General features: G+C 36.5%; 1 long non-coding RNA gene across 1 annotated transcript; it reads right to left on the bottom strand.

Moving 5' to 3' along the window:
- Positions 1 to 603: 603 nt before the first annotated feature.
- LOC118765924 lies at positions 604 to 6,067 on the bottom strand. The gene is made up of 2 exons (XR_005001837.1): positions 5,802 to 6,067; positions 604 to 1,174 (listed from the first exon to the last, which is right to left on the bottom strand). It is a non-coding gene; the product is annotated as an uncharacterized LOC118765924 (long non-coding RNA).
- Positions 6,068 to 6,348: the final 281 nt, after the last annotated feature.

Raw genomic sequence — 6,348 nt, 5'->3', positions numbered from 1 at the left:
ACATATCAATCATTTTGGCTTTGGTACTGTCGTTGTTGTTATAATTTTTATTGTTATCATTTTATTATTATTATTGTTCTGGGTTCAAATCCCACCAAGGTCAACTTTGCCTTTCACCCTTTCAGCGGTTGATAAAATAAAGGACCAGTCAAATATTTGCCGGCCTTGTGCCTAAATTAAGGATAATTAATATTATTATTGTCATTTAAGGCGGTCAGCTGGCAGAATTGTTAACACATCGGACAAAATGCTTTGCGGCATTTCATCCGTCTCCACGTTCTGAGTTCAAATTCCGCCGAGGTCAACTTTGCCTTCGATCCTTTCGAGATCAATAAACTAAGTACCAGTTGAAAACTGGGGGTCGATGTAATTGACTTAACCCCCTCCCCCAAAACTGCTGCCCTTGTGGCAAAATTTGAAACCATTATTGTCATTTCACTTCTAATTTTCTGGAAATGTTTATTCAGCAAACAGCACTCTGTATATATTGGTACCACGCTTTATATATACATACATATCTATATATATATATATATATATATATATATATATATATACACATACACATTCATTCATCAAAATTGTTAATTTTTCCTTCTTTACTACAATCTAATATACATTGTGAGATTACTATCTAAAATTTTCCTTTCCATTTTTTTTTTTTTTTGAGCCATCTTTCTCCAATTCTTGTTGTAATATGACTGATTGTTACAACTATTTTTGTATGTTTCTTTTTCCATGTTTTTGTTTTTTGAGAAATAAACTGTCATATTTGTAATAAAAATGCTCAAAAAAGTATTTCGCTTATTCTCCATTTTTTTTCTATTGAAATCTTTCTTTTAAAATCAGCCAGCTTAAGTGAAGCCCCTCTTTCTAACATGTTTCTAATTAAAATCTCTATAAAAACCTTGTTACACAACATAATAAATTTCAATTTGTTTTCTTTTCTCTTACAAACCTGAGAATACTATTTCTTGCCATATCAGTGATGCTGAATTCAGATCTGATAACCAAATTTTCCCATTGCTTCCAGATTTTTGTAACCAAAGACACTTAATTTTTCCTTCTACCTCTTCGGCTTCTATTGCATAAACACACTATATTAATTTCCTGTGCCATGTTTTACTTTAGCCATGCTTAACTCTTTAACTTCTTGTGTAACATAGGACTGGATCTGAAACACAGGATATCACAAAAATCATACTAAACTTGTTTACATTCATTCAGGAGGAACTGAATACCTTTCTTATGTAAAAGAACCTCTAATCCCTTCTTTTATCATTATTTCTGTTCCGTAACAGAACCATTATGGGACTGAGTTTTTCACTTTGACAATTTTCAAAAGAGTTAAATACTGTTAAGAGAATAGGTATAAAAGATTTCACCATAACCATTATGCTGTGAGCCAGAATTTTAGATTCACTTTAAGAGAATCTGTGAAAAATCTCCACTATTTGGAATCCCAATTGCAGCCAATTTCTTGATTCAAAATACTGCAGAAACAAACACTTTTCACTAGTAAAATAAAAAATACTTCAGGTAATAGAGGTAAAAATAGGAATTATTGTGTTTGATTGAAGGAAATTCCAATTCTTGAAGACTGGAATTAACACTGTCTCTTTGTTACTTCCAAATTGTATGCCAAGTTATTAAATTTTTCTTATGTTACCAATTTTCTGTTGAAATACTGCCTTTGTTTTAGTTAATTTTGAAAATAATGAATTAAGTAAAATAACCCTTTTGTTGCCAAATTTCTAATGAAAAACACTGCATTTGTTTCAATTTATTTTGAAAATATTGGAGACTTTTGGCAGCTGACTTGGCAGACACCCATAAAATTATTAACCATCTTACTAACAATAACTCTGAGCACCTTTTCAAACTCCACCTGTCTAATACCTGTGGACATGTTTACAAAGTCAGAAAACAGCACAGCTCCCATGACTTTCGGAAACATTTTTTCACACTAAGAGTTGCTGAAGTATGGAACAAACTACCGGCATCAGTTGTTGGTTGTCGGAGCACTGCATCCTTCAAAACTTCCATGCTTCCTGAGATTCGCCAACACTACACCTGATTTTCTCCCCTCCATACACATGCAAGCATGTATTTGACTCATACACTGTTCACTTCCCAGACATTTGTACATTACTGCATATGCTTTATATGCACTTTTGACAAGTTGTGGTGCACCTGAGCACTGTATACAATAATTTCATTATTATATTATAAAATTACTATCATTACTAAGCTGGTGTTTCGAACATAAGAAATTTTGATGGAAACTTTTAATTTAGATCACTTTAACACAGGAAATGAGCCAGAGGCATCATAAAACCAGATGCAGTCACGGGGGAATTGGTATGAAAAGGGTTAACTCTACATAAGTTCGCAAATGTGAAGAACTATCAACATGAAGAACATACAAGCTAACTTTCCAAATCCCTCTCTGGACACACACACACACAGCTAGCAAGAGAGCTTCTATGTAATCACTCAATCTGCTAAAAGGTGCAGCTAAAACTCCAAATTATAACGTATCATTTATTTTTAAAAAGAGGAAGGACACATTAAGGTAGTTCTAGATACTTTTCAAAAGGAGTGTTGGTTATATGTGGAATGTCTTTGCTCATAGGTCTGTTGGCTTAGGACTGGCATTTGGTTAAACAACAAAAACAAATTAAACATCTATCACAGTGGTTTCCAGCACTTTTATTTAAATGAGTTTTCCCATGGACCCCTTTTAATATGCTTATCCTTCATCATCGTTTAACGTCCGCCCTCCATGCTGGCATGGGTGGGACGGTTGACAGGAGCCAGCCAGGCAGAAGCCTGCACCAGACTTCTGTAACTATTTTGGCAGGATTTTTACAGCTGGATGCCCTTCCTAACACCAATCACTTTATAGTGTCGTCTGGGTGTTTTTAAGTGGCACCTGCACTGACAGGGTCTCCAAGTACTTGCAAGACAAAAAAAAGGAACTTTTGAGAGGGAAGGGGCATCGGAGGAGGGATCTTGTGTAAGATGATGAAAAGGTTACAGTGAGAGAGAGATAGAAACAGGTGTCTTGCTCTAGAAGAGGTCCAAGGTTACCCAGCTGGAGAGAGAGAGAGAGATCAGGAGTGAAGACAGAAACAGGTGCACTGCCACAAAGGAAAAACATGGTTACCCAACCTGAGGGAAATGCAGGAGGAGAGAGTGAGAGACATCAGGATAGAGATGGTGGCAAAATGCTGGGCATACTCACAAGAGACGGGGATCAGAATATATACGGGATGGTTGAGTACAGGAAGAGAGAGATATAGATGGTGGCAAGCGCCAGGGCATACCCTTGAGGTTTGAATGTTATATGTGGCAGGATATTGCAAAGGAAGCATGATTAAAGAGTGCAGGGACGCAAAGTTGGGTATATATAGAGTCAGTGGGACTTCCAGATAGCAATGATACAGAGGAACAGGGCCATGAGGACAGGATTGGGGAGTGAGAGCTAGGCTTAGTGTATGAAGGAGGAAATGTGAGGAAGAGAAGAGATGTAGAGATGCAGATTGGTTTGTTGGGGAAGGGTGTATGAAAAGTTTTCTTTTTATGCATGGGTGGAACACAGGTTGGGGGCTAGCAGATAGTAATGATACAGTGAAACAGGGCGTGTGGGTGGAACATACAGGTTGGGGGCTAGCAGAGGGCAATGATACAGTGGCACAGGGCCAAGAGGACAGGATTGGGGAGAAGGAGGTGAGCATAGTGAAATGTGAAGAAGAGAAGGTGTAGAGACATAGCTTGGTTTGTTGTGGTGGAGAGTGTGTGAGAAGTTTTCTTGTTAGGTGTTGGTGGGACACTCAGCACTTCTAGAACTCAGTTTCGCTGATGTGGGTGGGCCTTCTGAAGAACTTCATATTGCTAGACATCTTGGTCCCTGGTCATTTCCTCCGTGAGGCCCAACATCCTGAGATTGGTCCTTACCACTTCATCCTACACCTTCCTAGGTTTCCCTCTTTCGCGGGTATCATCCACTTTCAGTGATCAGCACTTCTTTATGCAGCTGTCCTCACTCACACGCATCACATGTCCAAACCAACATAGTCTTCTCTCTTGCATGCAACATTTGATTCCTCTTATGCCCAACTTTTCTCTCAGCACATTTGCACTTTGTCGTACATGTACACTGATGTTGCACATCCAACGGAGCATACTACCTTCGTTTCTCTCCAGTTTACGCATGACTTCTACATTTATGTATATATACCGGAGTAAACACATAAATGTGAAACAAGGTGGAAAAAAAGAGTACTCAAATACCAGTGGTAGAGTAATATGCTTTATTTAAAGCAGCAAAAAATTCAACAAAACCTGTTACTCTGAGTTTCACGTGAAACTCAGAGTAACAGGTTTTGTTGAATTCATGTATATATATAAATATATATGAAATTTTGAATTTAGTTCATGGACACCCAGTACTAACCTTTGTGGATCCCAAGTTGGGGACCACTGATCTATCATATTTCCTGGAACAGGCAAAGGCATAAATATCACTAATGAAGAACCATATAAGGGATCACTCTACTTGCTAAAGATAGCAGCTAATTCTCTCTCTGAAATCACATCTTGAAAAGAAGGAGACATATTGGACAATAGAGATTCTTATGAATAAATTAACTCTGCTAATAATTATTTTACATTATTTCTGTCATTTGTACCCCTACATCTGGAGAGTGGTGTATATGTGTATGCATGTGTGTGTGTATATATATACATCTGTGTGGGTGTGTTTACGCATATACTTCTGTACACTCACTTCTTCCCACTTTCTCAGTTTTTCTCCCTTTCTCTCTCTCTCTCACACACACACACATATATATACAGGCACACACTCACAAATACACACATGGTGACACACCCACAACATATAAACAAACACCAATACAATCCATCTTTAGCCAGATTCATTTTCTCCACTTCACCACTGAACAATCTCTCTCTCTCTTCCTCTCTCTCTCTCTCTCTTGCTGTCTATCTCCCTCTCTATCTTCTCTCAGACAATTCCTGGAACTTGCATCTGTTGCACTGAGATGTTTACATCTCCTGACTGGGTTCTTTGACGCATCTATCTTGACTTTAATCTAAACATCTCCAACGGTTTGGGTATTTTTCTCTCATCTCCATGCATGTACATGTTTATGTCTATATATTTGTGCAATATGTATATGTATAAATGCACGTGTATATGTATATACATGTATGTGTGTGTATATATATATATATATGTGTGTGTGTGTGTGTGTATGTGTATATGTGTGTGTACATATATGTTTCTGTGTGTAAATATTTAGTTACACAGAACACTTTGGTGCATACGCATGTACATGTCTATATATATATGTACATATGTGTGTATATATATATATATATATATATATATATATATATATATGTATGTATGTATGTATATACGTATATACTGACACACACACACACACACACACACATATATATATATACACAGACGTATGTGTATATATGTATATATTTCATTAAGTCTGCAAGTTGATTGGCTAATTGTAGAATGGTGAATATGGCAGGGATTGATTTAAGTTGCAACATGAGTCTGAGATGATAAAAATCTGAACATAAGAAGATCTGACTAACAAAAAAAGAAAAAATTAAAAGATAAATTTCAAAGAAATTCTAATGATGTAAAAAAAAAACAAAAAACAAATATGAAATACATTAAAATAAAATTAATAAAAAACATATATATAACAGGAAATGAAAAAAAAGACAACAAAAAATATAAAAAGAATTACTTTTTGTCTGCTCTGGAAGTTATTGACAGACAAGATAACTAACAGATGGAATTGGTTTGATTTAATAATTCTTCAACATTGAATTACAGCAGAGAAGATTTTTTGATATGGGTATGGCTGTGTGGTTAAGCAGTCTGCTTCCCAGTCATGTAGTTTTGGGTTCAGTCCCATTGCGTGGATGGTACCTTGGGTAAGTGGCTTCTTCTATAGCTCCAGACCAAAAAGAAACCTTATGAGTGGATTTGCCGGTTGGAAACTGAAAGAATGTATATCATCGTGTATTTGTATGTATATTTATATATAAATATATGTGAGCTGGCAGAAACGTTAGCACGCCGGGTGAAATGCGTAGCCGTATTTCGTCTGCCATTACGTTCTGAGTTCAAATTCCGCTGAGGTTGACTTTACCTTTCATCCTTTCGGGGTTGATAAATTAAGTACCAGTAACACACTGGGGTCAATATAATCGACTTAATCCGTTTGTCCCCTCTGTGTTTAGCCCTTTGTGTTTAGCCTGTGGGTAGTAAAGAAATATATATATAAATAT

Source organism: Octopus sinensis, linkage group LG14 (assembly GCF_006345805.1).
Source record: "Octopus sinensis linkage group LG14, ASM634580v1, whole genome shotgun sequence".
Classification (NCBI taxonomy): Eukaryota; Metazoa; Mollusca; class Cephalopoda; order Octopoda; family Octopodidae; genus Octopus; species Octopus sinensis.
Note: the sequence above shows the minus strand (reverse complement) of the source record. Positions and strands in the feature narration are given on the sequence as shown.